This window comes from Ochotona princeps, chromosome 9 (assembly GCF_030435755.1).
Source record: "Ochotona princeps isolate mOchPri1 chromosome 9, mOchPri1.hap1, whole genome shotgun sequence".
NCBI lineage: Eukaryota > Metazoa > Chordata > Mammalia > Lagomorpha > Ochotonidae > Ochotona > Ochotona princeps.
In genome coordinates this window covers 73574475-73593839 of record NC_080840.1, presented here as the reverse complement: position 1 = coordinate 73593839, position 19365 = coordinate 73574475, and the positions used below count along the sequence as shown (strand labels likewise).

The following is a 19365-nucleotide window of genomic DNA, read 5'->3' as shown; positions in this document are numbered from 1 at the left end:
AAAGCTGCTACATGAGTGAACTAGAGTGCTTCTAAAAGATCCTGAATAAAGTGAGAATGAGAAAGGACAGTAAAAGATGAAGTCAGAGATTCCATTTTTTTGTATATGCCATATTTACTTTTCCTAAACATCTATGATAGAGATTTATCAATTAAACAAAAATGGTATAATAAATATTCAGTAACTGACTCATAATGTGGTATCTTAATCTTTTAGTTACTTCATATACAGAAATGGTTATTAAAACCAATATTTAGTTACAAAAATATCAGAAAGTATCAAAATAATAAAAGGTTTAAACATCAAGAGAACAAATATTTAACGCAACAATAAATCCTACTTGGCAATTAACAATATGAAATTACCAATAAAGAACACTGACTCTTGCTTCATTTACTTAATTTATCAAAATATCACAAAACGCATGCAAGTGAAAACCTTTTCTGGTAATATGGCCTTCCATAAACCTATGATCTGAACCCAAGTACACTGCCAAAAGCAAACAACCCCAAATAAGAAAGACAAAAATGAAAGAAAACAACCACAGAGCTGAACACCTTTTGACAAATGTTAACCCAAATAGACCTATCTTGCATTGTGTCCTTGACACTGCCAAGTCTGAACACCGGAGAGCTGCCAACAGATGAAAGGTTTCCAAAGGCAAGGTCTTTATCAAGGAAGCTGTGTTTGCATCCCTGGCAGATTCAATTCCAGATACCAAAAATAATATTCTTGGTCACTTTTTCTTACTGGAATTCAAAAGAGGGTATACAAGAATACTAAATGCATAGTCTCCAGTTTCCTAATGGTCCACAAAATAAAATCACAGCACGAACATTTACAAAAGGCGTTGGTTGGTTTGCTAACACTAGTACATGTTAAGACCAAGTTTCTATGGCCAAATACATCTGGCAAGCACTGCATATTCTGCCCAATATTCACAAGGCACATTTTTAAAAATAAGACTTTGAGAAATGCTTTCATATAAAATGCTAATGAACTTTATTTGATCTGCTGATTATCTGAAAAGAAATGAGAGGTACTTGTACTGTATTTCAGTCGAGTTTTAATGAAAAGTAACTGATTTGAAATTATTTTCTCATTTCAATTTTTAATTTTACTTTATTTATTTTTTGATAATCTTACTTAGTTATCATCTCAATTTTTAACGAGTTGACTCACAATCATGAATTTCTCAGGAAAATCCTACTGTCCGTTAAAGAATAACAAGGAATCTAAGGACCCATGATGGCTGAATAAAGAGAAGACACACTGATTCCATTCACAGAAAGATAACCAGGAAAAAAAGGAGGGATCAAGTTTTCAGGGAAGTGCTTGAAATCTTCAGTATAAACTGGACGTAATAGGACTGACATCCAAGGTGCAGTGAGGAGAGAAGACAGATACACAGCTGCCAGCCACATGCTGCCATTTACTCCAGCAGATGAAGGGCTGGAAAACACCATCTTCCCAGGGCCGAACGAGAGGAGGCTGCCATGGTCCTGGCGGTTCTGACAAGGGAAGAATCCCACAGTCCCCAAAGTTTGGAGACCTGGCAGGAATCTGATCCACTACTTTGTTCCATAAAGTCAAGTCGTGTTGCTTTTATCCCCTCTCCCCACTGAACTAACTGCAAGTTAGAAGTTGCAGCTTTTCTCTGTCCCGAATAAGGGAACAGCAGCCTTCTCATCCTGGAGATGCAGCAGCTCAGAGAATAAAATTCAGATCCCCCGTTCTCTGTGACTGGCCAAGGAGCTGAGAGGGACGCAGGTGGTGATGGGTTTCCTGTGAACCCACGTGGTCTGACTGTGGAATCACAAGAGCTCCCTGTACAGTTGGCGGACCTCACAGAGGACCCGTGAATACATTGTGGAGCTGGTGGGCGCTTTCCTGGCTGCATGTTCTAGGTAGATAGTCCTCGCAGAAAATATGAGTTCACTCTAATCTGACAATCAGCTGGTCCGCCTCATAACAGAGAAGAGCTGGCTCTGGTTAGCTCCAGCATCCGCTCTTCCCAACAAGGGTAGTCACAGATGCTACAGCCACGCCCGATGCAGCTGTCACCTTAAACTCCTGTGCCACCCACAAAACTGGCCAGACCGCTGTGATTCTACCCTGCACACACCCCAGGAACTCCACTGCAAGCCTTTTGTACTCCGCAGTCCCACTGAGCCACAGAAACCCATGACAATAAACAATCCTCTGATCAAAAACAAAAACAAAACAAACAACATCCGGAGGAGACATCAAGTGATTCGTCCAGAGGCATAAAAATTAATGTAAGAACACAAAAATCAAGAATTAAAGAATTAAAAAAGCATCATTGGACTAAAAAACCAATAAAACTCCAATATTGGACTGTGAAAAATGGGAATTCAAAAAGAATGATAAGCTTACACAAGAACACAGATGAACAGTTAAACGAAATAATGAAACCTGTACATGACATGGACAAGTTAATTCTGTAGAGACAGAGATACTGAAGGAAAATCCAGCAGAAATATTAAACTCTTTAATGACTCAAGTAAAAAAATACAGTGTGAAAAGCCTTTACAATAGACTTGGTGAAGCAAAAGAAAAACTATCTTATCTAGAATGCAATCAATTAAAATATTTCAGTCACCATCAAATGACCAGATATACAATTCTCGTGAGTTCATGAAGATGTGAAAAAAACATATAACTTTAAAAACTTACTCAGTGAAATAATAGTAGAAAAACTCCAGAATATGCTACAGGGAGCACACAGCCTAAATAAGCACAATTAGCAAAGATTTCCACTAATACATGGTATCAAACTTTCAAAAATAAATCATACAGACAATATCTTAATATATCGGAGAAACACTGCAAACAGAAACCCTAAGGTGAAATAACACAAGTGTGGATGTGAAATAAAGCAAAGGAAACAGCAACAAGAAAAAAGTAACTGATCAAAACATTTGCAGGGCCCAGCACAGTAGCTTAGGGGCTAAAGCTTTTGCCTTGCATGTGCCGGAATCCCAGATGGGTGCCAGCTGTGCCCTAGCTGCACCACTTCCTATCCAACTCTGCTTGTGGCCTGGGAAAGCAGTAGAGGATGACCCAAAGCCTTGGGACCCTACACCCATGTGAAAACCCCAGAAGAAGCTCCTGGCTCCTGGCCTTGGATAAGCTCAGTTCTGGCCTTTGCAGCATCTTGGATGGAAGATCTTTCTGTCTTTCCTTCTCTTTGAACAGGGGCCTTTCTAATAAAAGTAAATAAATCTTTAAAAAAATATTTTCAAGCTGTACATCTGATGAAGGATTAATACCCAAAATATATAAGGAGTGTAATAAATCAATAACAATAACAACACTTCCTTCATTTAAGAAATGGGCAAAAGCTATGAGAAGAGATTTTTCAAGCAGGAAATACAAAGGGCTAAAAGAAGAATGAGAAAAAAAATTCCCAGTTAGAGAAATATAAATGTAAACCACAATCACATATCACTTCACCCCCTTAGATTTTTTTTTAATGACAAATGCTAAATAATCGGAGAAAAAGGTATCTTGATACATTGCTAGTGGAAATCTGAACTGATACAACCATTACAAAAGCCAATATGGAGATTCTGCAGAAATCTAAAACACATCTAACATATGACCAAGCTATCCCACTACAGGGGATGTATCCATAGGAATTCAATTCAGTCTACGAAAGAATGATTGTTACTTCCATGTTTATAGCACACATCTTCACAGTTGCTAGGATGTGGAATTAACTAAGATGTCATTCAATTGTGATTGCATAAAGAAAATATTAAATGAACATACACACACATACATACACCATGGACTATTATTCATAAAAAGAATCAAATCCTGACATTTGCAACAAAATTGATAGAACTAAAGTAAGTGACCCAAAAATAAAAAGATTGCACTTTCTCTTATTGGTGTTGGTTAATATAGAGAGGATAAAAATCATGTGGATGTCAAATCATTTGTTATGTCATAGCAGTGTTTCACTGAGGCACATTACGTGGCAAAGCACCCTTATTTCATATGTCAAAGAAATAACAAATGGAGAGGATCAACTGTGGCGACTCTTGCAGTCCTACCAATGCTTTATGCTTCACTTGGGTGTTTATTATGAGTGGGATAGGTGACAATGTGAAAACACATTGATCTACACACTTGCATTTCTTGAGGCACATATTGTATTTTACCAAAATGTTAAAAAAAATAAAATATGAGCAATGATGAAACAGTACATGATTCTTTCGTTTTTATTCAATAAATATTTACTGAATATATATTATGTGCTCTCATTCAAATCATCACTATGTTTACACTGCAATTACTCTTGTATAGATAAGTGTAACAAATTGAAATGGCTCCAGACCATTGCCTAATATCATATCAAATATTGAAGATCGCAAGTTATAGAAATTATAATAAGACTATTAAAATAGCATAGAAAACTTATGGTATTTACAATAATGGTAATTATCCAACTCAAGGATGTAACGTGAAACATCAGTGGTTTATAGTCATAAAAGAAAAATACTGGCCCCCTAACTTACAACATATACAAAAATTAACTCAACATGAATCACCAGACCTAAATGCAAATCCTAAAATTACAAAATGCTAAAAGAAAATTCATGATTTTTTAAAAATTAAAAAATACATGATTTTGAGTTAGACAATAAATTATTAGCTATAACAACAAAGCACAAGTAAAACTAACAAACAAATAAATTTTACTTTGTCAAAAATTGTACTTTAAATACTATGTGCAAGAAACTGATGAGAGGCCAGTGGTGTGATACAGTGGGTCAGGATGCTGCCTCACACATCAGAATAACACACGGATATGGCTTCAACTCCTTGTTGCTTCAGTTTTAATCTAGATCCATACTAATGCACCTGGGAAGGCAGCAGAAGATGGCTCAAGTATTTATTGCCCATACAACCACATTGGAGACCTGGCCTTTCTGAGCCCTGGCTATTCCAGCCATTTGGGGAATGAAACAGCATTTCTCTATCACCATTTCCATCGCCATTCTCCACCTTCCTCTCCAGCCATTGCCATCTCTATCTCTATATCTATCTCTGGCTTTGCCTCTCATCCCTTCCTCTCTATCTCTTTCAAGTAAGTAAATAAATGTTTTTAAAAGGAAGGATGGGAGGAAGAGGGAAGCAAGGGAGTTTATAAAGCTAACAAAATTTTTCATGCCTAAGCTTGCATTGCAAGAAATACGAAAGGGAGTTTTCAAGCAGAAACTGAATGATTACTAAGAAAAAAATATATCAGAAGGAAGAAAACTAGCTAGTAGGCATACACACTACACAAAAAATGCAGAATACTCTAATATTGTAAACATCGTATAAATCATTTTAACATAAACACTAGTAAGTAAAAAATATAAATATAAAACTTGAACTAAAAGTAATAATATTAAAACACAAGAGATAATCAATATAAAGATATGTAAATGTGACATCAGAAATTCAAAAAATGAGAGTTGAATCCAAGTGTCACTTTTGTTAGTATGTTCCCTTTCTATTTCTTTGCTTCTTTTTTTAACATTTACAATCAATGTTAGTTTATAATAATTTCAAAAGCTTATTTTAATTAAAAGATACTTTTGCTAGTCATGATAACCATAAAGCAAAATAATTTGTAATATGCACACCCAAAGTAGTTAGCATAATGTCAGTGAGAATCAGCACAACAGAAGAATGCAAGAGACGGGAGAATCAAGATGTCAGAAAAGGGTAAGGACACGTTTAAATGGATGGAAAACATTTAATCAGGATGAAGCAGAGAGGACATATTTCAGGAAACAGTAAAAGACAGAACAACAGCAGAGGGATACCTGGAAACTGACCGACACAGGAAAGCAGTGGGCACAGCTGTGTGGTGTTGCAGAGACTGATACTCCAGCACGGCGATCTGAATTCCACTAGCAACCAGGTGGGAAGGGACTTTCACTGGGAGCTTGGGAGGTGAACCCAGACAAAGAACTGTCCGTTCTGCTGGTCCATTTGACTTGACCAGGAGCACAGACAGAGCAGCAGATCTCAGATGGGCAGTGCTAGAACAGAGTGAATGTCATAGCCCAGTCAGCCCCCTAGAGCTGAATTGGGACCCATTTTGTGTAAGGATGAAAGGGCAAGGGAAAGGACAGAGCATACTGAGCTGGGAGTGAGCTGCAATGATGTGGCATTCTACGGGTTCCACCCAGGGCAGGTCTGGGTAGCCCTTGGATCTGACGGCCAGCAAATCAAGAACTGTACTGGTGGTACGTAGGGCGCCATTTTGCACACTGTGGCAATAGCTTTGGGACTGAAGAGACAACAGTGAACTGCACATGTGCTGAACTAGCAAGAACTCACTGAGGTCCGTGAATCGCACTGGTCCCACAGGAAAATAATACCGACTGTGGCATCGTACCAGTCAAAATAGGTCTGTGTGGCACCCAGACCTAACTTCCAACAGGTTTAGACAAGATCAGCGCCACCAACAACCTAATTATATAGGACATCTGGTGTCTCTCTAATCCTGGGACCTGCTCCAGCCAAAAGTGGGAGAAAGGTTGCAGAGACAATGGTGCAGGCTCAGCACAGTATCACAGGAAGTGGAGAGTAGTGAGCCAAGAGCTGGGGCTGTGGAGACCACGGTGGAAATCTGACATAAGAACCCAGACCTGGAACTTGCTGGAGGTTGCGGCACAAGCGGCTGCAAGCAAAAAGTTATGCACCAACCACAATAAGTAAAATTGCATTGTAGACCTGTGGGTGACACAGCTTAGAAACCTGCCCCAAGCAGAAGACTCTGCTAACCCTAAGTACAATGATCAAGAGCAAAAGAAGAGACAAAGGCACAACGAATATTCCTGAAAACTCCCCTGCAAAGGACCAAAACCCTATGCCAACCTCAGAGTTGACTGAGGAAGACATCGAGAAAATGGGGCGCACAGAATTCATAAGACTCCAAAGATTCTGATCAAAATTGAGAAGCTCATGCAAGAGTTCAAAGAATTTAAGAAAGCAATAAAGCAAATCAAGGCTGGTATATCAGAAATTAAGAACACAGTAAAGCAAATTAAAAGAACAGTGGAGAGTCTCCAAAATAGAATGAAGCAAGCAGAAGAAAGAATCTTAGCATTGGAAGATATTTCCTGTCATCAGGGGGAAGCAAACAAAAAGCTGGAAGCAGAGCTGGATCAGGCCAAAAAAAAGTATTCAAGAATTGAAAGACACTATTAAGAAGCCTAATATAAGAGTTATGAGAGTCCCAGAAGGTGCAGAAAGAGAAGCTGAGTTTACCAATGTGTTCAATGAAATAATCAAGGAAAATTTCCCTAATCTAGAGAAAGAATTGGGAAACAAGATCCAGGAGGGGCACAGAACTCCCAACAGGCTTGATCAAAGGCGATCTTCACCACAACATATGATCATCAAGCTCTCTTCAATTGAACATAAGGAAAAGATCCTTAAATGTGCACTTGAAAAAAAATCAATTGACATATAAAGGAATCCCAATTAAGCTCACAGGAAATCTCTCACAGGAAACTCCACAGGCAAGAAGACAATGGAGTGACATATTCCAGATTCTAAAAGAAGAAAATTGTCAGCCTAGGATGACATATCCAGCAAAGCTTTCTTTTGTCTTTGAAAATGAAATAAAATTCTTCCACAGTAAAGAAAAGCTAAAAGAATTTGCCTCTTTCAAACCTCCCCTACAAATGATACTTCAAGATGTTCTCGACAGAGAACAGGAATAGCACCAAACAAAACCAACAAAAAACGGGGAGAACATCCCAGTAAAATGACAACAGAAGACTAAACCAATGAACAACCCATTCCTAAAATAACAGGACCAAAGTAACACCCATGTATATTAAACTCTGAATGTAAACGACTTAAGCTAAATCAAACGTCATAGATTAGTAGACTGGATTAAAAAACAAAACCCATCTTTTTATTGTCTGGAGGAGACACACTTCAACAAAGATCAACAGAAACTGGGTTTTGTTGTTTCCTGTTGGTTTCATCTCTTCAAAACACTTCCTTCTGATTAAATCATTCAATGACTCGTAGATCATGCAGTGGCATCATTTTCTTCAAGAAGGTTCTTGATTTTCATTTCTTCAGCTACACATTAGTCATTTAACAGCATGTTATTTAACTTCTTGGTGTTGTTAATTTCTTTTTCCTCCCGGATGTTGATTTTGTTTTGTGGCTCTTCATTTAAGGGGATGTATAGTAGTTGTGTAATGGAGACTGTCATATCTAGTAACATGTCATTTAACTTCATGGCATTGTAAATTTCTATTTTTCTTTCTCTTGTTGATTTTGTAGAATGACTTTTCACTTAAGGGGATGTACAGTAGCTGTGTAATGGAGACTGTCATATCTAGTAACATGTCATTTAACTTCATGGCATTGTAAATTTCTATTTTTCTTTCTATTGTTGATTTTTGTATCATGACTTTTCATTTAAGGGGATATACTGTAGCTGTGAAATGGAGACTAACATCCAGATGTGAGGATACAATGTAGTATGCATTTCTGTTTCCAGGCAAAGATGGACTTACAATGAAACTGTTTACTATATGTTGGCAATAGATTTCTGGACTCTCTGCCATTGTCCATCCCCGCAATGATGGACATATGACTGAGTATGAAGAAGTATATGTTAGCAATGATATAGAGGAACTTGATGGGGGGGAGGGAGTTGGGGAGGGGATAAGGGAATATGGAACTGTATCATAAAATGATAGCATTGATAATAAAATGTATATATATATAAAAGAATGCATTAGATGCAGAATTAAGAAAAAAAAACAAATTAAAACGGAAATTAGAAATACAGTAACAAAAATGTGAATAAGACTTTCTGTATCAAAAATTACCTTGAATAAAATTATTAAATTCTTATATTAAGAGACTTAAAATGATTGAATGGGTTTTTAAAAGGAAGGTTCAACTAAATCCTACCTATAAGAACTCATTCCGTTTCTCAGGAAACAAGAGAATATGAAGTAAATAAGGAATTTTCATAATTTTTCATAATAACATAGAAAAATCATAAAGACTAGAACTAAAGCAAAATAGAACGAAAAGAAAAATAGAGAATGTCAAAGAAATTATGAGCTGGATGATTTTTCAATTATAACAAATTTCACAAACATTTCACTAGGCTAAGAAAATCAGAAGACTAAAAATAAGAGACAAAAAGGAGACATACAATGGGGTATTACAGAAATACAAAATGTTATTAGATACTATTGAAAATAATTACATGCCAAAAAATTTAATTACCTAGGAGAAAATGGCCTATTCTTAGACACACGCATCTTAACAAGACTGAAAATGTACTTCATTTTTGCTACATGGAAGAATATGTTCAGACCATCCCCTTAAGCTGAAGACTCTAGTAAAAATCCTTTTATGTATCACAGAGATTTGTAAGAATTAAGTGACATAATTTCTATAAAATTAAGTATCCAGTATGAAGGCGTAAATGTGAATGAGACAAGATTATCTAAAACATAAAAATGGAATACAGTTGCAGTCAAATTTTATACAGGCATTCAAGCAGATATTTTAATTTTATTAGGAAAAGTACCAAGCAGTAATTTAAACATCGTGTTCTAGATATCCAAGTAAAAAATATCCAAACGTGTTTAAATGATTCACAATTAGTCTTCTATCATTTAAACCTTCCAAAAGTCATATACAAAAGTGTATGTGTTTATATGCATTCTATGTTGGGCTATGTACTATGTTTTGTCTTCCGGTGGTTCTATCCAAGAGGAGCTAGAGAAGGTTACATTTTCTACCTTACATACAGATGATTTAATTTCTGTATTATGTAATTTGAATGCCTAGATACTCATCCACACAGTATCAATTATGTACTTCCTTTGTATGAGTTGCCTATAATTTTTAGTAAAATCTCTGATTTTAAAACATTTGTAATTTATACTATGTAGGTATTAACTGATTGATTTTTTCTTTGGAAATAAAGTTCTAGACTCTTTGCATCAGTTGTATTTCATCTAAGGCACAGAGTAGGAAGTGAGAAGTCTCGGATTATCAAACACAAAGAGAATATTCCTGATGCTAACCTTAGTCCACAAAAGAACAAAGAGATGCTATGGAATGTAAAATTTTGGGAAACAATAATTGAATAATTTGGGACTCTTGAATAAAAAAAATTAAAATTTCCTCCTACATGTTAAAGCATTTAGTGCACATCAGAAGTTGGAAAACTCCATTATGTGCCAAATACAATTTATTTTGGGTTTTGCATTGCAAGAGCCAATATGAAGTTCTAGTAGTGTCACTACAATTTGCAGTACGCTGAGACGCAGAGCAAAGCAATCAAAGTGCCTCATGTGAATCTCAGCAGCAATTTCTCAACTCTGCTATTACAGCACAAAAGCAGTCATAGACAGTTCGAAAACAGGTGACTGCGGATGTGGTAAAGAAAAACCCATTACTTACACATACGAAAATTTCAACTTCAGGTAAGTTACACATGTTGCAAAATAGTATTCACTTTGATGCTGTTTCATCCATTTAAAAATGTCAAGCAATCGAAGCTCACAGGTATTTGATACAAGCAGAAGCCAGACTTGGCCTACTGGTTGTATTTTACTGATCAGCGTTTCAGGTAACTTTTAAGATCTATCCATCATTTTGAATCACCAGGATTTACTTCTGAACAAAATGCACCAGAAAGCACTCATTTTTATTTAAACTTACAATGGTGTTATTATCTTTACATGTGCTTCCTTCTATGAACATTTTTAACATCTGAGACAATATTTAGATTTCATATAATTATTTAGAACCACATCTATGTTCTAGCAATCTGAATACCATCAGATATACACCATGACTTTCATGTTCACATTGCATCATCTTATGAAACATTGGTTAACCTAAGATTTTATTTTTCTTAAAAGTACACATGATATGTAAAACAAATTTGTAACATTCTAATTTGAAATTTTTGTGATACTGCCTTTTTTGGAGGTTCTCGTGTATTACACGAAAGGTCTGCTCAGCATTCATAGGTCTTTTTAAGCTTATTAGAAGGTATATTCCCATGATCATTTCATCACTTTTCTAATAAATGCTCTTTTCTTCAAGTACAACTAACATAGTCTGTGTCCTCCTCAGAGCTCCAAATATCCATCTATTTCACTTCAATCTTTATCTCCACATAGCATCATTTCATGATTTTCCATATTATATGCAGGAGAAATTTCCAGTTCTATTTCTCATACTGACTTAAATTTCAAAAGCAATATACAGTGTGCTAATATATTCCTCAAACATGAGTTTTTAAATACACTCTTGCTTTAGGCAGAAATACATTTACCAATTCAAAGGTATCCAAGTTCTAATCCCCACAATTGGTTATTAAGTTATCACATGTGGCATAAGACTTTACAGACATAAGGTGACCAGATATCTGTAGTTCAAAACCATAAGATAATACATGTCAAGTCACTAAATTTGCAGTAATCTGTTTAGCAGAGGGAACAAACAACAAATAGGGTTTGCGTATTTTTAGTTTGTCACTTTCATTTTCCCTTTCTATCTCCATATTGTCACTTTATCACTGTTTGTTTTTTTCATATGAAATTCTCCTATCCAAAGAGGTCATGTTTACTTGAATGTGATAAATATCAAAAGATGTCCCAAAAGAATCTCACTTAGCTTAATATTCTCTCTGGACATACATAGCTGTGCCTGAGTCATCTGATTTGCCCTACCTTACTTCTGTGTGACATTATATTCAACTTTACTCATTTACAAATGCTAAATTCATTCAGAAGATTTTTGCACTAAAAATAGATCATATCTACAAAGTCCAGTGCTCTCCAAACAGGTGTAGGAGAAAGGAGTGTTGGAGAGGTATTGAGACTGGATCCTTAGAATACACACAATCCGATTAGTAAATCTTTTCTAAAATTTTATCATCCCTGCTTCTCTCTAAAAAAAAAAAAAAAAAATGCTCATGCCAAAAAAGATGCAAGCTTTGTTGAGTCACTCCTCCTAAAAGCATGTAGCCTGTTTAACCCCATGTTGTTCTAAACACTAGTAGAAAACCAGAAGGTCAACTGGTTATGCATAGATAACAAAACTGGTGGCTGGAGATCTTACACAATCAATAAAGAACCCATCTACTGCAAATCTCAGTCATAGTACTTTCGGTCTTCTGGATCTTCTACCTTCTATAGATTAGAAACTGTAGTCCACCCTTAGCACCTTTGCCTAAGGGAATTTCTGCCCCCTCCAAAGTTGATTAAAACTATGCAAAAATAAATATTGTCTATATTAAGCCGTCTTCCTTTTCTCTTTGCCAAAATTTTAATTTATTCATTCAAATTGGCCTGCCATTTTTGATAACAGGTCACTACATAACACTACAACAGAAGAACTAGGCAAGTTTATTCTTGTTATTGTCCACAAACAATGGCTTAAATAATATGCAACTGACAATTATCTCACTTAGGAAACCTTCGCTTTCTGCCTCAGTTAAACACTTTGCTAAAACTATGAGCATATAATATTTACCTTCTTAATGTTTTACATTTCAAAATTATAGTATAATGAATTATTTTCTTTTCATGAAATTATCTATTTCACTCTTTTGCTGCATACTTAACATTTCAAACTTATAAGGATTAAGTTATTGTAATGGTTGTAAAAATAACTAGCCCTAGTACTACAGGATCCTTATATTATCCACAAGAAATTCCTTGAGGATAACAAATATAATTTTAAAAAATCACTTTGTTAGTATAATGTAGTCATTTTAGAAAATATCCAAAACTATATTCGAAGCAGTATTTTTGAAACTTTCACCTCTAGAAACAATTACGTCGCTAATAAAAACATGGACAGATACAAACAAACCTTGGAGGAAATTTAGCCTAGCTTCCTATTTTTACACAGAGGAACTTTCATGTGATCAGCAATTTTCAGTATAGCTGTTTTGACATTAGAATGAGTGAAGACAATTATTCATTGAGCTGATGGACCTCAGAATTGTCCAATGATTAGCAACCATTAATAAGGGTCCCAAAAGTCATCCAAAATGACTGTAAAGACATTGTTATCAATTATAAAACACTCCCACACATTCCAAATGGTCCAGCAAGCCATAGCACATGTCTTGGCTGCGGATGCCACACCTTATTTAATAGGCTCCTCTGAAGAGTTGCCTGATCCATACAGAGCTCAATTGTAGACTCTGGCAGAATCAAGCGGGAGTCAGAAGCTCAATTTATTATTTTTTATTTCACGTAGACATTAATTATTTTTTTTATTCTTCACCAATCAGGTAGCCGGGTGGGAGGCTGATATTGCAAACCCCAACCTTCTGTTTAAACACGCATGCAAGGAAGGAAAGAGCTATTACTGAGCACATAAAATCTACAAATCCTAATCCATTTGTCTTTATTCTGATTCTCTGCCAGAAATGAACAGCTGAGTAAAGAAATATTCAATTATTTAAATAGTTCAAATAAAATTGTAAGTGCTAAAGAACAGCTCCATATACATCCTTAAGTTTGTTGCAAATGCAATAGATCTTTCCATATTCTGGGTTTTCCAATACCAAGTACTAATATTTTATGTTTGTTATTAATATCCACTTTCATTGGGAAAGCTAAAGAACCCATGTTTTTAAAAAAGTACTGAACTATATTTATAGCCAACACATATCAATAATGGATAGGTGAATGGGTTTCCTTCTCCGTTTATAAGTAACCCAGAGATAAGAGATGAAACCACAAAATAAATTCAAGAAACGTTAAGCAGAATGCATATACTTACATGCGCTTACAAGTTAACATCCTTGGGAAAATGAGTTAAAAGTACAACTAAAACCCTTTGTATCCGTGCAAATAATTACTTTACTAATACCTTCACCATCTTTCAGTCCTCCTTTTTAGGATTGACTAATGCACAATAGTATCCCTACTTTGCAGTCGAGAGGGGTATTGGCCAAGGGCAGATACAGCTAGCCTGGGACTTCCTGACTTGGAGGCCTATGCTTTTCCCAGTATCAACAAGCAGTACGAGCTTCCTTCCTGGGGTGAACTTGGCCAAGCGAAGCAGGATCAACCTTCACTTCCTCCATGTTTTATGTTTGCTCTGCTGACTCACTTGGAGTCAGATGATAACACTGAAGTTTAGGAGATCTGAAGTGATATTCCTAGTTGATCATTAAGTATGGGCCCAATGAAGCAAGAGAATGGCACTACAACTTTAGCACACAACTCCACTGTAGGATTCAAAGATCACACGCTGGGGTCCACCCAGCAATACATTGCCCTAACTTTGTAAGGGCCTTCACTGAGCTCAAGGAAGCCATAGCGAAAACAGAATTCCAGGTAGCGCAAAGGCATCTTCTCTTCCCCTTCTCCCATTCTCACATGGGACCCAACTCTCCTTAGGTTCAGGGACTCAATTCACCTCCCACCCCTCCACCTGTAAAGCCAGCCATCGTTGTCTGAAACTTTTCGCAGCAACGTTTTGGTCTTTAGATACATGTTCATGAACAGGAAAAGTGGCGGGGATGCGAGGACCAGAACCGGGTCCAAGGCAGGCCTGCGCGGGAACTACCGAACCCTCAGAACAGTGCCCAGGCACAAGCCGCTGAGGCTTGACTGACAGTAGGAGCGAGCCAATCCCCAGTCGACCGGAGGGCCCCGGGATGTGGGCGGGACGACCGTTTCCAGGACCCTGCGGCTGCTCGCGACACGCTGGCAGGGCGCGAACCGCGCGTTCCTTAGCAACCGCGATGGCCACGCCCCTCGGCCCGACCCCGCGTCCGCCTGGGGGCCCTGGCAGCTCCCCGCCTGAGGGAAAGGCTCCTTAAAGGATCCCCATGCCCACTGGCTCTCTCAAGCCACGGAGATTCCTTTCGCGGGGCCTCCCTCATCCAACCCGCCCAACCACCTCTTCCCAGGGGTTCCTGAACGCTTTGAGGGCTCCCTTCAGGAGAGGCGCCCGTTTTCCGTCCCGCAGCCCAAGCCTCCTGGGGAGGGTCTCCCCAGACCCCTCGCCCTCGCTGGACACACACACACCTCAGCTCTGCCAAGGCAAGGGTCGACAAACTTCGAGTCCGGAGGCCACTGTTGCTGTCCACGGTGCTGTCACTCAGAGGCGGGGGCGGGCCGAGAGGGGCGCACACCCCAGTCAGGAGGCCGGAGACAGGCCGGACTCGAGGGCAGGGGCGGGACGAGCGCACAGAGCGGCCTCTGATTGGTCCGCGTCTCTCCCGCCTCTGCGCCGGTCTGGGGCCGCGGCGGCCGCCCTGAGGCGTTCCCTTCCCTGGGACGCCGTCCGAAGCCTGCTACGTGCCACCCAGTGAGGACGGGTACTCATTTTATGACTATTAAACATGGGATTCAAACAGATAGGAAAGCAAAAACAACTTTTTAATGTGAATTTTAGCTTCTTTTTTTAACATATTTTTCTGAAAGGCGGGGAGTTGCAAAGAGGCAAAGGCACATGGAGTAACTGGCCACATGGCCACAACACAGCCTGGGGTTTCTTCCTCATTTTAGCGTTTAAAAAGTGATTGCTAAGACATGAGTAACACCAAAGATTTGGGAATTTCTGCACAGGTGGTTTTCACATATACAAAAAGTGGGAATCAGATATTAAGGTGTTGTTTGGGGAGGGTAAGAGGTTGAACAGTTTACTGCATTATACCTTACACTCACATAATATTGACAAAATTTGTTGAAAAACATTGTTATTCATGGTCTGAACAAGGAAACTGAGTGGTTTTGTTTATGCCACTAGTCAACAAATTAAATGCCTCTAGACATTATTTCACTCATCTGAAAAGTCAGGCTCCTGGAGGCCAACCAGTCACATCTGTTTTAAAAAGCTCTTGGCTAGGGAAAAAGTAGCTTGCAAAAAACTGAGACAAGTAAAACTGCATTAACCAGAAGATCCTCTAATCTTCCTAGATATCGTGACCAAAAACTGATTGTAACGTGTAATTTTAACTTCTGTCTTTATAAATCATTTTCTAGTCACCAAATCCTCCCTTAGAAATAAGCACAGAGTTAAGCGAGGTTATATTAATAATCTCTGTGACTCTGTGTGTGTAGCTTATATTAGTGAAGCTTTTTCTGTCGATAAATCAAAACCCAAAAGTTGTATCTCATCAGATACAATGGCAGTAAGTAGAAAAAAGTAGATACTTTTGGAAAAGCAAGGTTCAATTAAAACATCCGCCATATTGTGATAAAACTGTTGCAATAAAAGGCACAAATTCCAATTAGAAATGATTTTCTTATTCTGCTGAATTTTCAAATTCCTTTGAAAGTCTGTTTACTATGAATAACTTTATAACAAACTTTCTTAATTTTCATGACTCATGCTCCCCAATATTTTTCCTTAATCCTTTAAAATTGCTTGGTTGTAGACTACAAGGAGTTATGATTGTATATTAATAGGTACATTATACGAATGAGTCCCATATGTTACATAAAAATGAGGAACATATTTTCTTACATATTTTTCAATTATGTATCAAACATGTGCAACAAATGCATTTATTTTAATATTCTCATATATAAGATATACATTTAAATAAATGCACTGTATGCATCTAAATGTCATTCATTGAAATAAACACAGCTGTATATTCCCATATGCACTGCTCCAGATGTTTGATTCATTCAAATTTCTGAAATTCTACACCTTGATATCTATTTGTACAGACAATAGAAGATACTGCATAGGGATGCATTTTTAAAGTATATTCAGTATAAGGAAATAATTATCATAAAGTATTGGCTCTTGTTGAATTTTTTATTATGACATATATTTACAGAGTGAACCTGTCCTAGCTAATCATACAAGCAGTTTAAAAATCTACAGGATGAGCAGCAAGTTGCTATATTTGAACATAACTATTCCAAATTAGTCCTGAAATGTTTCAAAATATTTTAAAACCATTTTTTGGCAGTTAACCCTAATACTTCCCAGAGTTGCAGTAGGAAAAGTCACACTATTCACTTCTAGACTATTTCTTTTTGATTTCTTCCATAGACTTCAAAACTTGGAACATGTATAATTTGGATTTTCTCCATAAGCATAATTGTTCCTTGAAAGAAATTATAAAAAACAAGCATGGCTAGCCAACCGACAAACAAATTTTTAGGATCGTTGAATAAGAAGTAAGTGGGTAATTACAGAATTAAAAGTCAGGTTTATGTTTAAAATATAATAATTTCCTTACCATATGATGGCATATTACTGATTTCTGATGGTGGCAAGTCAAAATATGAACTAAAGTATAATTAGATACATGAATGGCTGTAGCCTCCATGAATGTACCTTGAAATTCAGGATAATGAATTTTACTTCATTCTAGAAATTTTTATAATAATTAAGGAACTCAAATTTCTTAACAAAGTAATTAAATGATTAAAATTATAGTATCAAAATATTTAACCATGTCCAGCAGCACTTTGCCTGATTACACAAAGTATAGTTGTCCAACCTAACTCTCCAAGAATCTGGAATTATTTACATATTAGATCAAAACAAATATTGCTCTTTATATACAATCTTATTAGAAAATGATGGGCTGAACATTGTTTAAATTTAAAGCAATGATTTAATCTGTGAGTTCCTTTAAAAAGCCTTACGATCTCCAAGGCCTATTCTTTACAGTCTTAGTTTTAACTTATAGTACTATATTTAAACAACAAAACTAAAAAATGGACATACATCCTTAAAATTTCATTTTCACAGCAAAGAAAAGTAATAAGCCATAAAAGATTATCTTTTTTTAGCATGGGCATTATGATTTAACAGGTAAAGCCATCAGCTTTGAAGCTCACATACCAGTGGGTATTGGTTTCTGTCTCGGCTGTTCTATTCCCAATCCAACCCCTGGCTAATGGCCCTGGAGCGCCGCAGATCATGGCCCATGTGCTTGGCAATGTGCTACTCCTGGAGAAACCCTGGCTGTTGCTATCACTTGGGGCGTAAAGCAGTGATTGGAAAATGTCTCTCACCCTGTCTCCCTCTTTTCTGTAATTCTTTCACATAAATCTTGAAACAATCATTTTCATTGCCCTGTACAATATTTGAAATTATAATTACATAGTATTTGTATAGAATGAGACTCATGGAAAGAATAGGACTGCATTATTAAATGCACATTTCAGTGCTCATTCCATTTTGGATAATTGTATGCAAATTGTCTCTGAAATCTGGAAAAGAATGCCCCTACATATTCCTCAAATTGCATAAGAACATATATTGGCAATTATTTCATAAAGTGAAAGCAAGGTGAAATCATACACTGAAAATCCTAAGAATATAATTCTGAATGTGTAGCACCCAGTCATTTCCTTAAAAAGTGACGCGTAGATGACAAGTATAACTTATAGCCAATGAAAAATGTTCACATTTAATTTTTCCAAGTTCCTTGAACATTTATGTGTCAAAGACTAAGTCATGATGCAACTGGTAAATGACTCACAAAGAGATTTCCCCTGTTAGAGTATGTGTAATAATTTAAAATGACTGCCTGATGTCTAGCAGCTGGCACAGCAATACAAGCAGCGTTGATGTTTTTGTCGTCCAACTCCTAAGGAGATTTCTGCATTCCTCACATCAGAGAAAAATAAAGCAAAATCGGAAGGGGTTTATACTGCTAAAAAGAGAAACTGAGATACATCATCTGGGATGCACTTCTGCCTCTCGATATTATTTCTGAGATATGTCAACATTATATTCATTTACTATTATATCACTAAGAACGGTCTCCCTATTCTTTTTGAATCACATTGTAATTTCTTCTCAACTGTTACCATACTTAGTTGTCCTTTGGTTCATAGTAACTCATATATTTTAATATGTTTTACATAATTTATTTATCTTTGTTGCTTTTTGTTTAGGGTAGAGATCTTTGTCGGTGTCTAGTACTTCACAGACAATGAAGGCAGGATCATTGATCAAATTCTCAATAATGGATTAAATTTGCTGCTGTTCATTACTGTGACTGATTCATTTGTATCTCCTATGGTAATCTAGTGCTTGTAATAAAACAACTTATGTTATCTATTCTCCTTCTTAGGATTTGGGAAATATTACTAAGATTGTCTGATGACAAATGCCTAGACACAAACTGCTGGGTGTAGATTTGCAAGGCATCTCTAAGCAGTTTATAACTATTAGTAGCATAACAAAATTGAAGAGTTTGTGTACACTCCAAATGAAAACATATCCCAGGGTGACTATGGAAATGAAGACGTCCTTGGAGATGCACACATCCCATGTCAGTACCTGGATTCAGTTTGCAGTACCAGCTCCTGAGTCTAGTTTCTT

The 19365-nt window shown here is 36.9% G+C and overlaps 1 protein-coding gene across 2 annotated transcripts in view; it reads right to left on the bottom strand.

Moving 5' to 3' along the window:
* The window catches only part of TRIQK (triple QxxK/R motif containing), a 71181-nt gene extending 55851 nt beyond the window's left edge, over positions 1–15330 (bottom strand). The window contains exon 1 of one of the 2 annotated variants that reach the window (XM_058668802.1): positions 15090–15330. The gene's annotated coding sequence lies outside the window, so the exon portion shown is untranslated. The remainder of the gene's footprint in view (positions 1–15089) is intronic. The other variant, XM_004597227.4, reaches the window with a different exon arrangement.
* Positions 15331–19365: the final 4035 nt, after the last annotated feature.